The sequence below is a fragment of the Prionailurus viverrinus genome, chromosome A1 (genome assembly GCF_022837055.1).
Source record: "Prionailurus viverrinus isolate Anna chromosome A1, UM_Priviv_1.0, whole genome shotgun sequence".
In the NCBI taxonomy this organism is placed as follows: Eukaryota; Metazoa; Chordata; class Mammalia; order Carnivora; family Felidae; genus Prionailurus; species Prionailurus viverrinus.
The window spans coordinates 229,497,878-229,522,840 of NC_062561.1; the positions used below are offsets into that span (position 1 = coordinate 229,497,878).

Here is a 24,963-nt window from a genome sequence, read left to right on the forward strand (position 1 = left end):
ATGCCCCTTCCTGAGCAGCCCATATCCAGACTGATTCAGGGGTATAAGGGCTGTCCATGTCAGCCACACTTAGGACAACTTCTGTGAGCTATCCTAACTCCTTGAAGTTGGCTGAGACTGTCATCGGGCCTGCCTCGACAACATCTGGCAATCTTTCGTGTAACTAGTAGGTGCACAGGGTCACTCGCTCACGTGTAAAAAGTCATTCTCTCTGGATATAAGACATGAAGGGAGAGGGGCACCTGGCCAGCTCAGTCAGTAGAGCATGTGACTCTTGATCCCAGGGTCATGGTTCAAGACCCACATTGGGCATAAAGCTTACTTAATTTAAAAAAAAATGTTTAAAAGAGGCATGAAGGTAGAAATGAAGAAACTAGAGTTGCAATAAGCATAATGTGTTCCTCAAATTAGGCAAAATGCAGTCTGCACTAAGCAATGCTCTTGTGAGATAAAACAGATCTGTTCTCCTATCTTGCAGCCAGTAGTTTCAAGGTAAGAGGTAAGAGCCCTTAGCAAGGTAAGAGTTTCTGTTCTGTGTTTTGTCAGCGTGACTTGCATAGGGCCAACTAACATCGATTTGGTTTAAATATCATAACTGAATTTGGTAAACTTTATTTTTCAAAGGCCTGTAAGTGAGGATCATGTTCAGAGGACTCACTTAATGAAGTACCAGATGTTGGCATATTAAGAAGAATCATTTGATTTGAATTCAGTTCTTTTTTATTTTTATTTTTTATAGTGTTTATTTATTTTTGAGAGAGAGGGAGAGAGAGAGCAAGCACAAGCAGGGAAAGGGGCAGAGAGAGAGAGAGAGAGAGAGAGAGAGAAATAGAATCCAAAGCAGGCTCCAGGCGCTGAGCTGTCAGCACAGAGCCCAACGCAGGGCTCGAACCCACGAACCAGGAGATCATGACCTGAGCCAAAGTCGGACGCTTAACCTACTTGAGCCACACAGGTTGAATTCAGGTCCTTTCCAAAAGTAACAAGTTCTGGGGCACCTGGGTGGCTCAGTCAGTTAAGTGTCTGACTTTGGCTCAGGTCATGATCTCACGGTTTGCGAGTTCGAGCCCCGCGTCGGGCTCTGTGCTGACAGCTCAGAGCCTGGAGCCTGCTTCCAATCTGTGTCTCATTCTCTCTCTGCCCCTCCCCCGCTTGTGCTGTCTCTCAAAATTAAATAAATGTAAAAAAAAAAATTTTAATACAAATAAAATAAAATAAAATAAAATAAAATAAAATAAAATAAAATAAAATAAAGAATAACAAGTTCCTAGCAAATGGAAGACAACAACAAATGCCAACAAGGAATAGATGGGAAACCTAGGAAACAAGGCACCACTACACGCTGAGCTGAATTGATTGTGCTGGTGCTCGGTTCATCCTCCATAGAGTTCTATCTTCAATCACACATTCTGCAACTTCCTGTCCAAAGTAAATACTTCTGGTGGTGGTATGTCTGATTATGTCAGAAATGCAGGACTTTCAAGAACAAGTAATTACAATCTAATGCAGTAGAGGCCAATGTAGCTCTCACTGATCACGGCCACTTGGTGACCTTGTTGCAGACACAGGGGTACCTCTTACTTCCAATGTAGGGCGTCAGGTGGGGCCTACCTGGTGTCCTGCTTTACAGAAAGTCAAATTAAAAGCAGAAAGAAGTTCCTTCCAGGTTAGGCTTCTGAATAAAACCTGACTAGTGCTTTCCTCTGGCTGTAACCGTGTCTCATATTTCCACATGTGTTGTTTTCTTAGTTACATCCCTACTTGCACAATCTTTTAATGTGATTCCCTGCCGGTCAAGAGCCCATTCTGTACCCCCATACTCACACACTCCTTCATTCAACTGCTTATTGGCATCTCCTGGGTTGTGGTGCGGGCAACCTGTGTCAGATGTGTGAGAGAGAGAGAGAGAAAAGATCATCTCCCACACTCATTCATTCATTCAGCTGATATGAATGAGCATCTTCTGTGTTGTGCCCAACATGGATGATATGCAAATTAAAAAAAAAAGGTTATTCAAGGATCCTGATTTGAATGAGATTAGTGTCTAACCGAGGGAAAAAAAAACCCTAAGTGCATATCAATAACGGTCTAAAAAACCCTAAGTACATATCAATAACAGTCTATAAGAAGAAAGCGGTGATTGACACAAGACAAGCAGTTCGGAGGAGGTGGAGTCTGTCTGGCCAGTGCAGATGGCGCCTCTTCTTGAGCAGATGAATGGGGTGTGGCTGGATCACATCTGGAAAAGGAGACTCCCTGAGGCTTGGGGAGACCAACTTCTCTCTGGAGGGTGACAGTTGACTTTCTTCTCAAAGCACGTGCTCTTTTTTACTTTTTTTTAATGTTTATTTATTTATTTATTTTGAGAAACAGCATATGTGTGGAGAAGGGGCAGAGAGAGAGGGAGGGGGAGAATCCCAAGGACTTTATGTCACGAATCGTGAGATCATAACCTGAGCCAAAATCAAGTCAGACACTTAACCGATGGAGCCACCCAGGTACCCCAGCGCATGTGCTCTTTTTGACATCACCCTTCCCGCAAGCTTTTTTTTTCTCTCAAACCTAATAGCTACGTAACCTTCTCATGCAGGAACAGCACAGGCAAACTGTATGCTAATTATGAAGGAGACACTATTAGGTAGAGTGGTTCAGATGGTGCTTTTCAGTTACACAGACCTAGCTTCCAAATTTATGTTTGCCACCTTGTAGCTTCTAGGCCCCTGCGTAAATTACTTAATTTTTCTAAGCCTCAGGCCTCGTCTACAAAAGGGGTTAGTAACCCAGTGTCAGAGCCTATGAGGGTGTAGCATCAAGCTTGGTCCATCTGTATGGAAACCCTGTTCCATACTTTTCTTTGATCAAAACCCCCCAACTCAGTTAAAAGATTTAATACTGATTGGAAACGGCTAAACAGAGGAAGGGAAATTTTCCAAAAGGCCCCTTCGTGGAACCCAATTCTTCCCATTGTGTTTGAAGGAAATCAGAGTCTTGGCTCCGCATTGGCCAATATTTAGTCTACCATTTCTTAGTTACTCAAATGTCCTCTGCCCTACACTTTTTTTTTTAACACAACAGGAAGCATCATATAATTACTTGCACCTTGGTGACTTTGAGGTCCGAGGAAGTCTTAAATGGGGAAAGTCTTGCCATTAAGGGCATGTGTAAACATAGAGTTGACACATGAAAATGGATGGTACCCTGTGGGGCTCCATTTCTTGAGGGTGCCTTGGGAGAACACTCTAGCACCTTGGCACTGGGCATGTTCCTTGTACTATTGTCTTGGCCCTCGGTGGCTGGAGGGACACACAGGGGTGAGGTTAGTGAACTGGTTGGTGCATCTACAGGCTGGAAGGTGCCAGGTTGGCCCCTGGAGATGCCCACCCTTTATTTTCAGCACTGGGAGGGCTGGTGGACAGTGAGGTGGGGAGAGAAAAGGAGCAGTACTAGGAGGGGTTGGAGAAGCAGCCCTTTGCCAACCAGTATGGAAGTATATCATTATTTTAATGACAGATATGACTTCATCAGGGCATGCTTTCCATATACTAGCCCTGCATATCAGGACACTTGCCAAGACTCTTTCATGCTAAATGTCCGTTATGTTTCTGCAATTTACCACATTCTAGCTGCCCAGCTCTGATCTTCAGCCCTCATGGTACACACTAGCCTACAGCCATGGCCTCTAGGAAGCCAGCATTAGTAACCTCTTTTACCTTATGGTCTTAGGCTTGCAAATTAGACTTTTATTACACCATCCTTCCGGTGTAACTGTACTTCCTCAGAGGAGCTGTGAAGATATGTTAGCCCTAGAATTCCACCAAGGTGGTAAAGTGAAGGTTTGTGTGTTAGTTTTGTCTTAACCCAATTTCCCTTGCCTCTTCTTAGGAGCTGTTTGTTTGTTTGTTTGTTTGTTTGTTTTAGGAACCCTCCCCCCTTACCCCAGCCCTGAGTAAAAATAAAAAGCATCAGGCTGAGCCCATCTAGTATGAGGTCATTCCCAGTTTTAATCCTGGAGAGCACTAACTGGACCCCCATCCCTGCCAACATCCAGGCCTGACCCTTTGGCCCAGTGGCCCACTTCAGGGACCATCCCACCTGTCACGTGAAGGTTTCTGATGAGCTGTAGACACTGTTAAGAGAGAGCTGTAGACACTGTTAAGAGAAAGCTGTAGACAGGAGCTTGGAGATTATTTTTCTTTTCTAATGCTCCCACATTGCCCATTTCTCTCTACCACTTGCCTGTTCTCTTCATCCAGCGTGCTCTGCATATTGATGTCAAATATCTGCCAAAGGCACTGACACGGTGTCCAGCCAGGAAAGCGCGCACCCAATTATGAACAGTTCCTATACTTTCTTACACTCGTTCTCCTTTTTCTAGGCATTTCGGTGTGGTGGGGCGGGGGTGGTGTGGATAAAAGAAGCCAGACTTTTTAGTTATTGTCCAGCCCGGGGAGTGTTTGCAGGTGGCTGCTGGAAAGTTTTCGCTACAATTTACTACAGTTTGCAGGAAACTCTAGACGTGAGAGTGTGGGACGTGGGGTAAATGCCAACGCCGGGAGGGACAAGCCACAGAGAGCTAATGGCCCATTGTCCGGGCCTGTCGTGTGGTCTCCTCAGGGGCCAGGCCCTCTCTAGACAGAGCCCTGGCAACAGTCCCTCAGCTGCTCCGTCAGCCATTGGCAGCCACTCCTGGGGACAAGGCGCTTCTGTGTCCCTCCCCACTAGAACTCCGCCACGGGCCAAGAGACTGACCCCGGAATCAGCAGCAGCTTTCAACTTGAGCCTTTTGTAACTGAACAATGGTTAACTCTGGCTCTCAGAGGACCTCAGAGGCAGCTCCTTTCACAGTGGGATTTCCTTCCTTGTGGGTTTTCCCAGCTGTCTTTGTCTTGGGTCATGTCTAACAGATGTCTGTGGCCTTGAAGAGCCTTCTGAAAAACCGGTGACAGCTAGACCTGGGGTCCTTCCGGGAAAACTGCAGCGAGGGCCCTTCCGAGGTCAGCTGGGGCCTTGGCAGGAACAACACCGGCACATCGCAGGATGCCTCTCCCTCCCCCATCCTCTAGGAGTCACAGAGGACTTGCAGGGAGATGGAAGAGATAGAATCCGATGCAGTCAGATGGAGATAAAAATCAAATTCCAAGAATTCCTCTTCTGGGGGCCTCCTGCAAATGTATTAAGAGCTCCTGAAGCATGTGAAATATGAAACTGCAAGGTAAGTTTTTATTTTTTAACCCACGTGATAAACCTCGTACATTGAAATCCGAGTGAGCCTTCAGAAGCATTCCCCGGGAATCTGTGAATGCGTTTTCTCTTCTCTTCTCTTCTTTTCTTTTCTTTTTCGTTTTTTTTTTTTTGATGTTTTTATTTATTTATTTTGACAGGGGGAGGGGCAGAGAAGGAGAGAGAGAGAGAGAGAGAGAGAGAGAGAGAGAGAATCTCAAGCAGGCTCCGCGCTACAGCATAGAGCCAGAGGTGGGACTTGATCTCATGAACCATGAGGTCATGACCTGAGTCCAAATCAAGAGGGATGCTTAACTGACTGAGCCACCCAGGCGCCCCTGTGAACTCATTTTGATTATGGTTTTGCTGCTTCACACGTAGTTGAAGCTCCTCCTTTGGAACTGCTTTTCAAATTATTTGATTCAATGCTCAAGAATGAAAACAACACAAAGAACCCAAACAACTAGTAACAGGGAATGAATAAGGAAAGAATAGCACATTATGGGATCGTTACAATATTATTTATATAGACTCTGGGACTGTGCTTATGGTAAAGTATGAAGTGAGGAGGAATATATGAATATACAATAATGATTATAAATTTATAAATAAGTAAAGTAGAGGCCACCTGGCTGGCTCAGTCAGTAGAGCATGTAACTCTTGATCTTGGGGGTCATGAGTTCAAGCCCCATGTTGGGGACAGAGTTTATTTATTTTTTATTTTTTTATGTGTATTTATTAAAAAAATTTTTTTTACATTTTTATTTTATTTTTGAGACAGAGAGAGACAGAGCATGAGCAGGGGAGGGGCAGACACAGAATCAGAAGCAGGCTCCAGGCTCTGAGCTGTCAGGACAGAGCCCGACGCAGGGCTCGAACTCACAGACTACAAGATCATGACTTGAGCTGAAGTTGGACGCTCAAACGACTGAGCCACCCAGGCGCCCCTGTGTATTTATTTTTGAAAAAGAGAGGGAGACACAGAATCTGAAGCAGGCTCCAGGCTCTGAGCTGTCAGCACAGAGCCTGATGCAGGGCTCTAACTCACGGACCGTGAGATCATGACCTGAGCCGAAGTTGGATGCTTAACTGACTGAGCCACCCAGGTGCCTCAGGGATAGAGTTTTTTTTTTTGTTTGTTTGTTTGTTTATTTATTTTTGAGACAGAGAGAGACAGAGCATGAATGGGGGAGGGGCAGAGAGAGAGGGAGACACAGAATCGGAAGCTGGCTCCAGGCTCTGAGCCATCAGCCCAGAGCCCGACGCGGGGCTTGAACTCACAGACCGCAAGATCGTGACCTGAGTCGAAGTCGGGCGCTTAACCGACTGAGCCACCCAGGCGCCCCTAGAGTTTATTTTTTTAAAAAAGTAGACACAAAGAAAAAGACAGGAAGAACATCTCCCCAAATGCTAACAGTACTTCTATTAAGCCAGTGGAATTATACGTGGGTGATTAACTTACTTTTTTCTATTTTCCAAGTTTTTGACTGTGTGATTATGTTCCTACGTAACTTAAAAACAATGTATAAAATTTAAAAGTCCTGTGAACGTTATTGTCTGGGAAAGATCGGTAGAGGCTTAAGAGAAAAATTAGTATTATTAACTTATAATTGCAACTTACTTTAGGTAAAAATTGCTATCATGCTATCAGAATCATTCTCTGACTTTTGGTGATTTCTAGAGTCAGATCTACTTTTCACGGTGGTAAAATTTGCTACCACTGGGTATTTCCATGGATTTTTGCCTATGTAGTTAGCAATAGATTCCCAGGTCCTTGCTGGGTGCTCTGCACACAGCAGGACGCGGTAAATATTTGATGAGTGAATGAACAGGCTGAAGGTTGTAGGAGGAGCTAGAATGAAGGACAGAAATAGCGAGTGTAAAATGGAAAGGCCAATAAAGATAAGAATGACAAGAAATGTTTTGCAGAAGACAGCTATGCTGCACCCAGCCAGACTCACCCAGCTTCCCATAGCTCTGTATTCCTGCTTGCTCCTCATGGCCCAATGTGTTCTTTGTTTCTCAAGGCCCACACCTGCTGCTCTTCTTGGAGGACTTCCCTTGGGCTGCTGATTTGCCTGTCAATGAAGAGAGTCAGCAGCCAGGGAATTCCTTCCCCCAGGAAGCCCCGTGCCCTTGACGATGGGCCCCCACACTCCTGATTCGCCTGCAGGATTAGGCTAAAGCTGCCCCCTCTTTGCAACTTTGCCTAAAATCAGATCCTTCCTTGACCCACAAGTCTGCTTCTGAGAAACATGACCCAAGGCAACAATGATTCAACAACAAGAAGGCTTAACCATTATGGGCTACTTTCTATGTACCAGGAACGCTCTTAATGTGTGAGTGCATTATTTCATTCAAATAGGGGTTATTATCCCCATTTTCTCTTGAGGGATCGGAGACACTGAGTGGCTAATAAGTCAACATTTGTTCATTTGAAGACTCAATCCCACCTTGTATTGGACGTTTCTGACTGTCTTCCATGACCAACCTGTGAGAAAGCCAAGACCAACCTGGGGAGTAGAACGGGTTAGGAGCAGCATGGAGGGCATGGACAGGGCACCCCAGCCCGGGTGGATGAAGCACAACCAGAATCAGGAAGGGTCAGCAAGGAAGTGTCCACAGCTGTGAGCACTATCAGAAGAGGCAACATTTGGGAGCCAGGCTCAGTTCTGGCTGTTGAGGACATACTAAGAAGGTGATGGAAACCAGGATCCTCCTGCAGAAGCTATAGTCAGATCTTCATGGACAGCCCTTGGTCTAGCTCTTCAAAGAGCTGAAATGGGGGTAAACAAGTGACATGTGATGCTGTTTCCTTTGGTAGATAACTTTGCTTGTAGACATGGGGTGATTTAATATAAATCCAGAGTTATATTAAAGCATCATTTTGTTTGGAGGTTCTGGGTGGTTCAGTCGGTTAAGCAACTAACTCTTGGTTTTGGCTCAGGTCACGATCTCATGGTTCACGGGATCGAGTCCTGTGTCGGACTCTGTGCTGACAGCATGGAGCCTGCTTTGGATTCTCTCTCTCCTCTCTCTCTGCCCCTCACCCCACTTGCTCTCTTTCTGTCACTCTCTCTGTCTCAAAATAAGCATTAAACATAAACAAACAAACATTATTTTGTTTTAGCATGGGGATTATGCCCAGTCAATATTTGTGGGATTAATGAGTGGATGAATGAATGGATGTGCCTGAACACATATCCCTGAAGGTGAGTGAGCTCTTTGAGAGGTCTAGGCCATCAGAGGCCATGACAGTCTAATGAGAATGACATTCCTGGAGGTTCAATCCAATGCAACACATGTCAACACAGAAACACCTGTGATGTGGGAGGTGTTGTGCTAAGTTGTGCAGGGAACGGATGCAAAGGAAATGGGAGGGAATTAGACAGGCCCAAACAGGACTGTGACTCCAAGTAGACAAGACAAGAGTTAGGGAGGTTCAAAGGAGAGCAGGGTTACACACATTTGGCAGGGAAATCAGGAAAGCTACGCTAAAGGAAGTAGTGCTTGCATTTGCCACGAAAGAAGTAATGTTTCAGTAAACGGGGATATGGGAATGGCATCCGAGCTGGGATGGAGGGGAGCAGAGGTGGCGATGCAGAACAGACAAGGCTGAGAAGCATAAGGTGACAAGTCCAGTTTGATTGGGACATGGGCGTTGGTGGCAAATATTGGACAATAAGATTTGAAAGACAAGTTGATGGTGAACTTCATAAAAAAGAGTGTTGTTATTGCAATGGATTTGAACTCATCTACCTGACATGTTCTTGCCTGATCCTTCTTGAGAAGCTGGGAACACAGGGGTCTGTGGGACTGCCATAAACGTAAATCAAACAGTGTCGGCTTCCCCCATGCCCAGGGCCCCATGAGGACTCTTATCATTGGGCCTAAATATGTGTTTGAATTAGGATAGCCTTAGGAGGTTTAAAAGGGCATGAAGTCATAACAGTTGAGGCCCTGAATGTAACCTTGGCAACAATTAAAAAAATAAATTGAATATTACTCTGTGCCCAATTAAACACAGAACAACAGTGTGGAAATGGAAATTTATCTGCAGCTGGATGGCCTCATTGCAGGTTAATGACAAAGCGGAGTGCTGTGGATCATATTTTCCAAAAATGGCTGCAACAACATCTCTCATTGCACATGCTTTTCAGCAAAGTGACCTTCCCGCTCCCCAGGAGGAGGGGCACTTGATGTCTCCACACCCTGGAATCTGGGTGGGCCCCATGGCTGCTTTCATCAATAGGATACCGTGGAAATAATGTCACCACAATTCTGAGCAAAGCCTTCACTGGTCTGGCAGCTTCGGCTTCCTACCCTTTGAAACAGTCAGTCCTGGAATGCTCCTCTGGAAACCCAGCCACCAAACCGTGAGAAGCTCAAGTCACAGAGGGAGGCTCACATAAGTCAACAGCCCCATCGGGGCCATCATTGCTGGGGGCTATTCTACACCATGATGGGATCTTACAGGATGACCAGCCCATCCTGTTCAGTCTTCAGGTGACTGCATTCCTAGCTGCCGTGATATCAGGCTGCAGTCACATGGGAGATTTAGGCAAGAACCACATGGCTGAGCCCGGTCAACTCACAGAACCATGAGAGATAACAATAGATTGTTATTTAAGCTGTTATATTTTGGAGTAGTTTGTTACTCAACAATAGATACCCTAAACACTAAGATTGGGGGTTATGCCGTGGGCCAAGGACAGCCATAAATGCAGGCCCATGGTCATGAAGGGAATGGGGCAGTGGAATGTGAGTGGTCAGGTGACATCTGACCCCACAAGGGCAAGACACTGCAGGATAAATGCCCAGGGTGTGGGGTGAGTAACAGGACAGGAGACTGGATTCTGGCTCTCACCTCAAGCTCCAGCTTTGTCACCTAAGTGGAAACAAATCCTACAGGGTGTTATGAGGATTAAACAAAAAGGCGTAAATGAAGATACTTTACACTCAATGAGCCTTTCCCAGAAGGTATCATTACAATTTCCTACAGATGGTTGGATGCTAACGAGTTATTAGTATCTGAAGGTGGTGTATCCCATGAAGCTTTATCACGAATGGGCTTCTGCTTGGAAGTGCTTCATAGCAACCCCGAGAAGCAATTCTTAACTCATAATCATACACGTCCCCCACCAGGGGTCTGTTGAGTTCTCCACATTCATTCAGTCAGTCCTTCCTTCCTTCACTCACTAATTACTTGAGGGCTAAGTACATGCCACGCAGTGTTGTAGGCACTGGGCACAGAGCAGTGAGCAAAACAAAAACACCTCTTCCCTGGTAGAGCCTGCTGTCTAGTATCAGTGTTTATGGTGATACAGTGCCAACAGTTTTAAACTACCGGGGGCAGTATCGTGTGGTAATTCATTGTTTGTGAACCCAGCTTACCAACTGTGAGACTTTGGGCAACTCACTTCAGTTTTCTGTGCCTCAGTTTCTTCATCTGTAAAGTAAGCATGATGATGGTGATGATGATGATGATGGTGATGATGATTATTTCACAAGATCAAATGAACTAATGCATGTAAATGATGTGGAGTAGTGACTGACACGGAGTAAGCCATGTCCCAATAAATATTATTAGTTATTATTACCATTATCTTTCTTTTCTGTTGGGGAATAGTTTTCTTATAGCTCTTGTTAAATGATCAATAGTATGCTTTCTTTTCCTTTCAACATGGTAATTTCCTTCCTTCCTTCCTTCCTTCCTGTTTCTGCCATGGAAAGAAGGATGATAGATGGTTCATGATATTTATTTACCTGCCAAAGTCATCCATGGCTTTCTAGTTTGAGAAATAAGGCTTAAATTATTTCCCATAAGATTATAAAACCACTGATTGTATTGATAATTGTGTGGTCAATATTTGAGTCTATGGTCACCTTTTCACTTATCTCTCTGAGGATGTAACCCCAAGAAGATCAAGAGGAAAGCAGGAAATCCTGTGAAAGCAGGAGAAGCTAGGACCAAGGGGTCACTGGACCCCATACACACTGTGGTCTGGGTGAAAGGTGTCTACTAGGCCACAAGGTATATGGTGCCCTCTGGAGTTATGGGACATGGAGGCTTTAATGGACCTATTCTATAGTGGACCTATTCTAAGTATTGACCATACTTCTTCAAGAAACAAAAGCAGTTTTGGAGAGAAAATAAAATTCAGGATGCCTGGCCTGGCTCAGTTGGAAGAGCATGTGACTCTTGATCTTGAGGTCATAAGTTTAAGCCCCACGTAGGGTGTAGAGCTTGCTTTAAAAAAAAAGAGAGAAAATAAAGTTCTTAAACTCTAAAAGTCATTGAGCTACCTCTATTAATGGATAAATAATTAAAAACTTAAGTAAGAGACTCTCTGTTATGTAAAAGAAATCCCAAGGCAGTTTGGGGTGTGTGACATCTACATCATCAGCAGATATGTAGGCTCCTTTTGTCTTTCCTCCACCACCCTCAGGGTGTCTACCTTGAGAGACAAAATGGCTGCTGGAACTCCAGCTGTCATGTCCCAATTCCAGGCAGGAAGAAGGAGACACAGGGGGAATAGTAAAAAAGCACCCTTCTAGCTGAGTCAGTTCTCTTTCAGAAACTTTTCCAGGGGCTCTGTCCAACAAGTTCCATTTCTATCTCACTGACCATTTTATTTTATTTTTATTTTTATTTTTTTTATTTTTTTTTTCAACGTTTATTTATTTTTGGGACAGAGAGAGACAGAGCATGAACGGGGGAGGGGCAGAGAGAGAGGGAGACACAGTATCGGAAACAGGCTCCAGGCTCTGAGCCATCAGCCCAGAGCCCGACGCGGGGCTCGAACTCACGGACCGCGAGATCGTGACCTGGCTGAAGTCGGACGCTTAACCGACTGCGCCACCCAGGCGCCCCTCACTGACCATTTTAGAGTGGAGACATCGTCCCTAGGGTGTCCCACTCTTTTGAGCAATGTGCTGAGCCATCTGTGATGAGGCTGCATGTTTTGGGGGACTGCAGTGAAAGCCTTTTGTTGGCTGATACTTTGCCCTTGAAGTTCCTTTGAAGTCAAAACCCATCAGATATAGGACACTTGGGTGGCTCAATCCATTAAGTGTCCAGCTCTTGATTTCAGCTCAGGTCATGATCTCACAGTTTCTGAGTTCAAGGCCCGTGTCGGGCTTTGCACCGTCAGGGCAGATTGCTTGGGATTCTCTGTCTCTCTCTGTCACTGCCTCTTCCGTTTTCTCTCTCTCTCAAAGTAAGTAAAATAAACTTTAAAAAAAAAAAAAAAAACCCAACCCATCAGATATAACAGAAAATATCTGAAGCACTCAATTATCATGACACTTCAAGTTTTGAAAGTAGGGAATCTTTCTCTGATTTCAAAGAAAAATCATAAATATTTAAACAGTCTTTGTCTGCTTCTCCTCCCTTTCTAATTCCCTCCTACCCATCCTCCTACTTTATCCCCAAACCTGAATTCCTGGATTAATTTTTAATAACGATAGCTCAGGGAAGAATTTTAGCTTCTGTAATTTTTTTTTAAGTTGCTGTATTTCGTCACACATTCCACCCCTGGAATTTCAGATGATGCTTTAGAGGGTTTTTGGTATGAATTTTGTATCACAAAACCCAGAAAAGTTAGCATTTCCTCTGGAGGAGCACAGGACTTTCAAGTTCTGATCCTAATGAAGTCAATCACTTTATTTATTGAACTAGAACTTAGATGAACTTATTTCCAAGAGGTCTGTAGGTGATTTGCAAAATTAGGCATAGTTAAAAATAAAAATGTCAGGGCTAACACCAAAACAGATTTTAAAAGGCAATTACCTTTCTCTTCTCTGACTTATAAAAAGGAAATTACACGATGCTCCTTCAGCATAATACCGTGTTGAAATGTGATGAATATTTGCCAAGTACTTTGAGATCCACCCTGAAAGGTGTTTTAAGCTTCAAGTGCCATTACTATTAAGTACCATCATTTTAACACAGCTTTTAGCATTCAAATCCTACCTCTGATGTCATGTGAACTGTAGGCATCATCCTTAGATTCAAAAGACAAATAACTTCCAAATATAATAACGTGTCCTAGCTCTTCCCTGACCCGATCAATGATTCCAGGAGACACGTATAGGATATGGGCTGGCACACAACAGCCACCATGGATGGGTTTTGCTTTCTTTCTTGATGATGTCCTCAAAGCACTTTTTAAAAGGTGCCCATGTGATGGCCTTGGGAAGCCCAAAGCCTGGCCACCTCCTTAGGCGTTATTCAAACCAACCTGGTGTTTGCATTGCCTTGTTAGCATATCTTGAAAGGGCCTGGACACAAAAAAGATCCTTTTAAGATATCATCTCTTGCTGACACTGCAAGAGGAACAGTAAATGGTGTTTATAGATGAGCAGCATCCTACAGGAAACAGGTCCAAAGGGTTGGATTCTAGCCTCTCTTTTTTCACTAACTGGCTGTGGTCTCTTGAAAAAGTCACTTTGATCTTACTTTTCTCATCTATGAAATACAACGGTCTCTTCCAGCTTTGTTAATTTATAAACTGACGAAACACTGAACTATGTTAATTCCCTAGGAGATCCATCTGTCCTGGTGTGAGAATGGGCGAGGCTATCCCTGTGATGCGTCATGGTTTGTGTATTTCATGACTGTTCACTTCTGGTTTGCGACCAGTAGATCAATGATTAACACTTGAGTCAAGCCGAATCCCGTGGTATCTTCAATCAAATACTTAAAAAAAAAAAAACCCTGCCATTTGGTAAGCAGTCACAAAACATATTTTAAAAATCTAAATGGAGGGAAGAAGTGGGTGGAGATGGGGGGGGGGGGGGAAGTGGGCAGTACAGAATTTACTTTTCTCATTTTAACTAATAAAACTTTAACTTACGAAAGGCAAGACATTCAACGGTGCATTACTGGTTTCTGATTCGACAACACAGATTCCACACTCAGTCTGTAAGTACACCGCACTAATTTTTTTTAAATGGAGGTGCAAATGGAATGAGGTCCTTCCGACGTGACTTTAAAAAATGCACTGGTCGTGGGGCACCTGGGTGGCTCAGTCGGTTAAGTGTCCGACTTGGGCTCAGGTCGTGACCTCGCGATTGGCGGGTTTGGGTTCGAGCCCCACGATGGGCTCTGTGCTGATAGTTCAGAGCCTGGAGCCTGCTTCGGATTCTGTGTCTCCCTCTCTCTCTGCCCCTCCCCCTCTTGCTTGTCTCTCTCCCTCAAAAATAAATAAACATAAAAAAAATTTTAAAAAATGAGCTGCTTGTGTTTTAAATCATAGAGATTAAAAATGGTCAAAATGGTTTTGTCTGTTACTAGGGCCTAAATTACTGTGCTTTGGTTAGCGAGGGTTACTCGTAGCTTGTGTGTGATTTGAGGGAAGAGACGTCTGAATTGTTTGCGTCTTGATTCCGTGGGAGGTTTCTGTAAACATATGGCTTCTTTAAAATCTCCAGGGCTACAGAAAAAAACCCTGGACCTAACAGGAGATTATGGGTACACCTCCCCCTACTGGGCACCATCTGCAACTGCTTACTCGTATGGTCTGCTGGCAGAGGTGTGTGGATGGTGGAAGGTTCCCCTGGAAACAGAAACCTTGGGATTCTAACTCGTGTTTGGGAGTCACGGGACAATGACGAGAGAGGTGTGTGTGTGCGCGGGTGACCGGGTGCACGTGCGTTTTCCACCAAACAGGAAAAACAGCACAGATAAAGGCACAGAAGTCAGCAAGCAGACTAGTTTAACTGGACAAGAGGTATTGGAAAGGAAAAAGCATGAGCACGCAGCCGGAAAGCTAGCTTGGAGCTAGTTGTGGAAGATTTTGAGCAAGCCAGCCATAAAATGGGAAACCACGGAAGCTAATTTTGAATGGAGGAACTCATTCATGTACTCGGCAGCCATTGGCCCAGCATGGCCCGCAAGCCAGCCGTTTGCTAAGTGCTGTGCACAAGCCAAGATAGATCTCGGTTGCTTCCTGACCTCAAGCAGCCTAGAGTCTAGGCGTTGAAATTAGGTTGGTACCTATGCGACCATAATACAAAGCAGAAAGAGGTGTATCATCTGAAGTAAAACTAGGCAGCGAAAGGATTACTTTCAGCAGTGGACTAGGGCAAAGTTCAGTAGAAGATCGTCATGGTGAAGGTTATCTTGGCAATAAGAATGGACTGGAGGAGGGAGTGAGAGAAGCCAATGAGAGGTGATCAAAGTATATCTTTTTTTTTTTTATATATTGTAATTCGCATTATTATGTGATTTTTACATTTATTTATTTTTGAGAGACAGAGTAAGACAAAGTGAGAGTGGGGGAGGGGCAGAGAGAGAGGGAGACACAGGATCGGAAGCAGGCTCCAGGCTCTGAGCTGTCAGCACAGAGCCCGACGCGGGGCTTGAACCCACAGACCGGGAGATCATGACCTGAGCCGAAGTCAGACGCTCGACCAACTAAGCCACCCAGGCACCCCAAAGGATATCTTTTTAAGATTTCACTTCTTAAAGTAATCTCCGCGCCCTACCTGGAGCTTGAATTTATAACTACGAGATCAAGAGGTGCATGCTTCACTGACTGAGCCAGCCAGGTGCCACCCGCCCCAATTTTTGTATATCATATCTTCTATCAAATAGATACACTTTCATAATGTGACAATTTAGATTACCTTATGTGTATGAAATGATGTGGATAAAGAGATTGTGATGTATGCATACAATGGAATATTATTCAGCTATAAAAAACCAAAATACTGATTCATGCAACAGTATGAATGAATCTCCCAGACATTATTCTGGACAAAGGAACTGGACACAAAAGAGGGACAAGTGCATGATTCTGTTCGTATGATACAATTCTAGATCAGGGGCACCTGGGTGGCTCAGTAGGTTGAGGATCTAACTTGGGCTCAGGGTGTGATCTTGAGCCCCCGCATTGGGCGCTATGCTGACAACATAGAGCCTGCTTCGGACCCTCTGGCTCCCTCTCTCTCTGCCCCTTCCTCGCTTGTGCTCACTCTTTCTCTCTCTCTCAAAAATAAATAAACATAAAAAAAAAAAAGAATTCTAGAACAGACAAAACAAATCTCTATTGATAAGTCAGATCAGTGGTTGAATGAGGTGTGGTGGTAGAGTGTTGACTGAATGTAAAGGACGGAAGTTTCTGGGGAGATCTTCTGTATCTTAAATGGGGCATTGGTTACATAGATGAATTCAGAATTCATCCACGTCCGCTGAAATATTTAAATATTTCCACCTCAAATATAGATTTTATTTTATGCAAATTATTCCACAACAAAGTCTACTTAAAAATTAGAAAGTGGTAGGGCACCTGTCTGGCTCGATCAGAGGAGTGTGCAACTCTTGACCTCAGGATTGTGAGTTTGGGCCCCACGTGTAGAGATTATTTTAAAAAATAAATAAACTTAAAAAAATTAGGAAATTGTAAAGCATAATGATTTATTATGGCCACCAAGCTACTTGATTTGTAATTGGTCATTTCTAAATTCTGTTAATGAGGCATTAAAAAGTAATTTACTTTAATAAATTAAATAAACCCACTTTAATAAAGAATTGTGCCTTTATTCAAAACAAAACAGAAAGACACATGGTGAATAGAGTGAGTCATTCTCACATATTTCCTGAAGGGGTAAAGAGATAAAAGGGAGTAAAGAGAATATTCAAAGAAACAATGATTAGAGAATTTTCCAGAACAGATGAAAGACATGAATCTAAAGAAAGCATAACATATGCCAAGAATGGATAAGTAAAAATGTTTATCTCCATTCATAGATAAAATAAAACTGACACACACAGAAGAATGAGACCACTGAGTGATAATAAGGAGATAGGCAAAGACTGATCAATGATTTCTCCAATCAAATCTCTCAAATGCTTCCTACATCCACTCAATTTTTCATTATTCTTGGTACTTTTACTTGAAAACCCGAGTAGTCAGATTTTCTCCAGTCTCTAAAAAAAAGTCACCTTTCAAAATGAAGCTAGCAAGAGGACTATGAAATTGTAAAGGGAGTTACCATGGGTCTGAAGGGCAGTTTGATATGCTATTTCAGTGAACATTGAAAGAAAATTCCTTGATTGGCAAAATTTCCCATAAAATCTTGCTTTTAGAAATGAGGATAGTAGAGGTGTTTTTGTTTTTTTGTTTTTTTTGGCCTTCATTATTTGGGCAAGCTCCCTATAAACTAGGAAACATGTTATAAAAATGAAATTGAAGTAAAAGACCACAAGTAGATTGGAAGCTGCTTAAAATAGAGTGGGGAGCCTTGCCATGGGTTAGTGGTGATGGAAATCGTTTACTCTGGACATCTGATTTTATTATTCTGTAATCATTTACATGACTATCTGCCTAAGACATGCATTCGTACATGTTCCTCTCTTACATCCAGACTTAAGGAATAATTTTGTTTTCTATAAATAGATAAGAAGGGTGAGGAGACAGAGATGAAGAAAAAGAGAGCAATAAATTCAGGCACAAAGTATCTTGCTTTACCCCTGCTGTGTCCATATCCTTGTCCTTATTTGTCCTGCCAATGACAGAGAGCCCAGAGACCACAGGTTCGGTTATTAAACACATTCCTTACTGATGACTCCAGGAAGGGATTGTGGTTATGTCTAATCTGGGAGAAATGTGGTAATTTCCATTCATGTGTTCAAAAGCTCTACTGAGGTGCTTGCCTACCAAGGTCATTTAGCATTCTAAAAGGGAGTCACTGGCCCCCTTTTCTCAAAAACAATTAAGCTTCAGGGCATTACCTGCCTTTGAACATATCGATCTTTCCATAAAAGTGCATGCAGATCATTTCTCTCCCCTGAAAATTGGATCATGTTCCTGGGCATGTGATGTGTACCCAAGGAAGAGGTTCTGAATCCTGTGTGAACAAGTTCACATAGACTCTATTCCATCACAGATCTCAAGTCAGTTTGATTTACTTCCTATTCAAGAATTCCACTTCCATAGCTCTGCAGTCGGTGGGGTCACTGTGAGAAATTTACATAAATATATTATCCCCCTGGTGGCAAGGAAGAAGTGAATAAACAGTAGGTTCTCTTAAGAACAAACCCTTGAAGAACTGTACTTGTACTACTGTAGAAAGATCCTTAAATGTATTAGTACCTTGAACTAAATTTTGGAAAGCATCTTCTCACTGTTTTTCACCTTTTTGGTGTTTGGGTTGTTCAGTGACCAAATGCATTAGTGATTGTGACCAAAAGTCTTCTTACGTGCATTAAGTGAGTATTTTTCAGTGTAATATTTTAATTCCCTTAATGATTTTTTTCACTGTATTTTTTGAGGTTTTTTTTTTTTTGTGGTTTCTTCTATTATGTGTGTGTGTGTGTGTGTGTGTGTATAACATACTTTACATAATTTTATGTATTTTATTTATTTATTTTTTTGTTTTTAATTTTTTTTTTCAACGTTTATTTATTTTTGGGACAGAGAGAGACAGAGCATGAACGGGGGAGGGGCAGAGAGAGAGGGAGACGCAGAATCGGAAACAGGCTCCAGGCTCCGAGCCATCAGCCCAGAGCCTGACGCGGGGCTCGAACTCACGGACCGCGAGATCGTGACCTGGCTGAAGTCGGACGCTTAACCGACTGCGCCACCCAGGCGCCCCTAATTTTATGTATTTTAAAGAAACAAAGAGAAGGAAGGCAGTATATGTTTATAGTGTTTGTTATATTAACCTTCTTGTTTACCATTTCTGGTTCTCTTCATTTGTTCCTGGGGGTTAAAATTACCATCAAGTGTAATTTTCTTACTCCAATATAACTTTGCTCCCACCCACCTCCTTTGTAATATTATTGTCACAAATATTATATTTCTATGTGGTATGAGCCCAACAATGCAATTATATACACATTATTTTATTATTTTATTTTATTTTGTTTTTTAAAGTTTATTTATTTATTTTTGAGAGAGAGAGAGCACGCAGGTGGAGCAGAGAGAGGGAGAGAGAATCCAAAGCAGGCTCCGCGCTGTCAGCGCAGAGCCCCAACTTGGGACTCAATCCAAGGAAGCGTGAGATCGTGACCTGAGCTGAAATCAACCGACTGAGCCACCCAGGGCCCCTCCTTAAGGAGTTTGAAAACGAGACCAAACTGAAGCATGCTCCCTGTCTCATCATAAGGGAAGGCAGATAGCCACAGCCCAGGGCAGGAAGAGTCCCATCGGTATAGGGCAAGAGGTCTCAAGAGTGTCAGGTGTTGGGTTTTGGACCCCTGCAGAGCTCCCACTACCAGCCCCCACCTCTGCCCATGACTTGACTTATAAGGAGAAGAGACCTATCCAAGGTCACAAGGTGGGTTTCTTTCTGCCCTTTGGAGTTAGACCAGATGCCAACATCCTTGGGGGAGGAGGGGTGGGGGCCCCTTCTAGTCCCACCCCAGTGCTCATTACAGGGACATTGTCCTTGAGGCTGACACCACCAGACCTGGAACCTTTTCTGAGGTGGTGGGAGTTCAGGACCGGAGAACCAAGGGTAGGGGGAGTGTCAGAGGGGGCCCAGGGACCAAGCTCAGTTTGGAGCTGGTGACCTCCCAATCTACCTGATTCCCAGGGCCCACGAATGTGTGGGGAATGGCTGCTCAGCTTCAGAGGAGTTTATTGCTGGGACCTGGAGAGGAGCTGCTGGAATGGCTCCCCGAGGAGGTGACCAGTCTCCGGCCTCGGCCCGGCCAGGGCTGACACCGATGTCTGTGGGTGGTGGCAGCACCGGGACGCAGGTCGAGCACTGCTGCCTCCTGGAAGCTGGGTTGCTACAGGCAAGGGGAGCTGAGTGAGCAGCTGGGAAGGCCCGCCCTCCCTCCCCATGTGCCACAGGGGGGCGCTGCCAGTGCAACAGGGACAGCGCCACCCCCTGGACAGCCTGTGCACCCTCCCACATTATTTTAATTGCTTTCTAAATCAGTTAAGAGAAGAAAGGAGATGAAACATGCATTCACACCATCTTCAATTACCTAATTACCTTTACCTGTTTTGTGTGTATATGCATGTGTGTGTTTGAATTCCCATCAGGCTTCGCTTGCTTTCAGCCCAAGGCACTTCCTTTAGTATTTCTTGTAAGGTGGGTTGGCTAGCAACAGATTCTTTCGGTTTTTGTTTATCTAGGAGTGTCTTTGTTTTGTTTTCATTTTTGTAAGGTGGTGTTGCTGGTTTTACATATTTGGTTGACAGATTTTTTTTGTACAGTTCTTTGAATATGTCCCCTTCTGGATTCCCTTGTTTTTCTAATAAGGAGTCGGTGGGTAATCTTATGGGGGTTTTCATACATGACAAGTTGTTTTCCAATCACTGCTTTTGAGATTTTTCTCTTTGCCTTCGACATTTTCTCTTTCAAAAAAAGTCTTCTCACATTTTTACATGATGTATCTAGGTGTGGATCTTGTTCTGTTTATCCTACGTAACATTGGTTGAACTTGGATGTGTAGGTTATTCTTTTTTAGAGCAAATATGGGAAGTTTTCAGTCATTATTTCTTCAGAAGGTTTTTCTGCTTCTTTCTCTCTTCTCCCCTTCTGATTCTCCAATTATATGTATGTTGGTATCCCACATTTTTCTGAGGTTCTGCTCGTTTTCCATCATCTTTTTTCTGTTTCTCAGATTATATAATCTCTATTGATTTATCCTCAAATTCATAGATAATTTTCGTATGCCAGTTCAAAACTGCTGTAATAAATTTTTCATTTAAGTTATTGTACTTCTCAACTCCAGAATCTGCATTTGTTTCTTTTTTAAAAAATAATTTCTTTTTTTTGAAGTTTATTTATTTTTGAGAGAGAGAGCATGCCAGCAGGGGAGGGGTAGAGAAAGAGGAAGACAGAGAGAATCCCAAACAGGCTCCATGCTGTCAGGGCAGAACCCAACTCAGGGCTCGGTCTCACAAACCCTGTGGGATAATGACCTGAGCCCAAATCAAGAGTTGGATGCTTAACCAACTAAGCCACCCAGGTGCCACCTATGATTTCTGTTTATTTTCTCTATTTGATCAGACATTATCCTCATACCTCCCTTTACCTTTTTTTTTTTTAAGATTTTATTTTTAAGTAATTGCTACACCCAACATGGGGTTTGAAATTATAACCCCAAGATCAAGAGTTGTGTGCTCTACTGACTGAGCCAGTCGGGTGCCCCTCTTTACTTCTTTAACCACAGTTTTCTTTAGCTGTTCAAGGATATTTATAATGACCGTTTCCAAGTCTTTCTCTGTTATGTATAACAGCTGGATCCAGGCAGTTTCTGTTGCCTGCTTTTTTTTTTTTTCCTTGCGTGTGGGTCACACTTTTTGCTTCTTTGCATGTCTCAAATTTCTTGTGGAAAACTGGAAATTTTAGTCAATGTCTATTAGCAACTCTGGACATTGACTTCCTCCACCCCTAGGGCATGTTGCTGTTTGTCCGTTTATTTGCCTAGTGTCGTGGCTGGACTTTTTTTTAGGGAAGTCTACTTTCCCTGCAGTGTGAGGATGGTACTAGTTTTATCAGAGTTCCATTTTTTTAAGTTTACTTATTTATTTTTGAGGGGCTTAGGAGGAGAGAGAGGGAGAAGAGAGAAAGAATCCCAAGCAGGCTCCATGCTGTCAGTGCAGAGCCTGACTTGGGGCCCAAACTCACGAAACGAACCATGAGATCATGACCTGAGCTGAAATCGAGAATCTGCGCCTCATCGCTTAACCAACTGAGCCACCCAGGCACCCCATTAGAGTTCCCTTTGCCTTTCATTTTCCCTAATCTCAGTTGAGCTGTCCGCCCCTATTGGTATCACACCCAGATGTTAGGTTCTACTAATTGCCAGACTGATTACTGTATCTTTTTTTTTTTTTTTTTTTTTGGACAGTGCCTTGGGGGTCTGAACTGCTTTACAGGCTGATTCAACTAAATTCAGGCCTCTTTCCAGGGGAGGTTTTTGAAGCCAGTCTTGGAAGTCTGTTCGAACCCCAGGAATGCTCTATTAGTTGTATCTTTCTCTGGTTTTCCCTGGGAAACTAGATGGCTATGGTTTAGCTTTGAGAATGTCCTTAGGCTTTTACTTCCCCACATTCTGTTTCAAATAAAGTCAGTTCTTTTTGGGGAGAACTTCTGTTTTATAGCCTGCCTCTGTTCCTCAGCAAAATCTGAGCTGTGGCTCCAGAGCCGAAGGCAGGGACAATGGCGTGCTTCTCTGTGAGTGACACCTGTTTTAGGAGTAGGGTGCTGGGTGGGGGCAGGGGCCCCTGATCTTCACAGTTTGCCTTTCTTGGTGTGGATGCTCTGACCCATGAATGAACTGAGATGAGGGCAATCAGAGCTCCTATGGTCTCAGCCTGTCACACCTGACGTAGATCCTTTGCCCTATGAGTGGGGCTTGATGGAAGAAGAAAGCCTCTGTCCTCTCAGCCATACTTGCTTGGAACTCAGCCTCTGTGATACAGACCTGGGGCTGGTATGAGAAATGCCTGTGGCATGTCCCTCCCCAGGAGACACCATAGCCATCCAATGGGAGCTCAGGGGAGACAGCCTCATTTTCTTGGCCACACCCACTTGTGCTAAACTGGATGGGTGGATGGGGGGAGTAGATTCTAGCTTAAGTCCCCTAGATTTTTGCTATTCTCACTAAAATTTACTATATTTTCCTGTTACATGTTTCCTCATTTCCTTAGTACATGTCCTTAGGACAATTTCTTGAAACTTTATTTTAAAAAAATTTTTTTTATGTTTATTTATTCTTGGGGGAGGGGGTAGAGAGACAGAGAGACACAGAATCCAAAGAAGCAGGCTCCAGGCTCTGAGCTGTCAGCACAGAACCCGATGAGGGGCTCGAACTCACCAACTGTGAGATCACGGCCTGAGCCAAAGTCGGATACTTAACTGACTGAGCCACCCAGGTGTCTCAATTTCTTGACACTTTAAGTGGTTTTATTTCTCAAAAATTTTTTTTTGCCATTTATGGTTGTTGCACTGACAGGTGGGTACATGGAGTTCACTTCGCTATTCTGGAAGTAGTTTACCCAATTGCCTTCTTAGCGTAAAATTTGAAGATTGAAAAAACAACAGTTACATCTGCCTCTGTGGCATTAGTTCTATCACAAAATAATATTTGAGACTGTCTCAATATTTCATAGCCAAATTTTGCATCGATTTAGGTCCAATCATATTGCTTACAGCACTTATATACATAAAGATATAAAGAATTAAATCACAGTTGTGAGACAAGTGTAAATCCCAGGCTTACAGATTTATAAAGAGATTCCATGATGGCATCAGCAGTTGTAGATATTTTCACAAATTTCCTGGTTTCTGTTAAGATAAACAATTTAAAGAGAAAGGGTAAGTTTTTCAGGATTATTAAGATGTCTGCTTTTCTATCATGATTTATTTATTACTCACTTCTTTTTTTTTTTTTAAGATTTTATTTATTTATTTTTAATGTAATCTCTACCCCCAATGTGGGGCTCAAACTCACAACCCTGAGATCAAGAGTCACCTGCTTTACCGACTGAGCCAGCCAGGCGTCTCTCTTGTTCACTTCTAAAATAATTTCTAAAACTTGATTAAATGGTGAATAATAAGATGTTGTTTCAATTTTCATAAAGAATTAGATGCAACCAATTAAGAGCTGACTTCTGGTTGTTAGTTTGCCCAAGCTAACCAAGTTATAAAATATTAACATATCTGGAAGCTCAGCTGCTTGCTTCTGTATGAAAATGAGCCTGTGATCATAGAAGTTTTCATGTAAGAATTAAGAAACAGAGAATGTAGAATTTTATGAACACTCCAGTCCAGGCCCTAGAGGATGCCTGTTGGAAATTTTGACAAGTGACCCTTAGGAACACCAATACTCTGATCCATTTCATGTGTAAAAGGTCATTTCTCCCATCGAGCAAGATTCTCTCTTCTTTTACTTTTCACTGACCAATAGTAGGCCTGTCTTCTGAAAAAATCTAGATCGGTTTTATCACATTGTCTAAAGAAGAACATTGATGTAGATCTGAAATGCAATTTTGCGAAAATTCACAAATAAGCCCACTTAAGACAAAACTATCGATTAGAAGCTTGCAGCCACAATTCACAGCATATCTGACAGAATGTAGTTTAAACAATGGGACCTGATTAACAAGTGTTATGAAAACTCTGGAGATAAGTTGTTCCAGAAATGGTTAATCTAGCAGCTTCAAGACAGCTTCTCTTTTTCATGATTAGGCCTCCACATGCATCACTTCCTTACTAACTAAAATCAAAAAGCAGAGAATGGAAGGATCTTTTCATCCAGAACTTTTTTATCCCACTAAGACTCTCAGCAGGGGTGCCTGGGTGGCTCAGTTGGTTGATCCTCAGACTCTTGATTTTGGCTCAGATCATGATCCCAGGTCGTGGGATCAAGCCCCACATCAGGCTCCCTGCTGAGAGTGGAGCCTGCTTAAGATTCTCTCTCTTTCCCTCTCTCTCTCCCTCTGCTCCTGTCCCCTGCTCATGCTCTTTCTAAAAAAAAAAAAAAAAAAGACTCAGCAGAAGGTTCCCATTTTGTGTCAACAGCCAGGGCTGGGTCACCTTGAACCAATCACTGTCCCAGGTAAATAAGGATCCTGTGATTGACTAGGAGTTATGTCAATCAATACTACTCACCTGGGGTCAGGGCAAACTGTTGCCTCCGACTTGGACCAAATTGGGATTCTACTCTCAGAAACAAGAATGGTTGTTGGGTAGTCAACTCACAGTTTCTACAAAAGTATCTTAGCCCAAACTTGAAAATTAAATCCTATGATAGAGTGATATGGGTTTTTT

The 24,963-nt window shown here is 43.2% G+C and overlaps 1 pseudogene; it reads right to left on the minus strand.

Annotated features, from left to right (window-relative positions):
• Nucleotides 1-4,897: 4,897 nt before the first annotated feature.
• Nucleotides 4,898-24,963, minus strand: part of LOC125165011 (cofilin-1-like) — a 28,999-nt pseudogene continuing 8,933 nt past the window's right edge.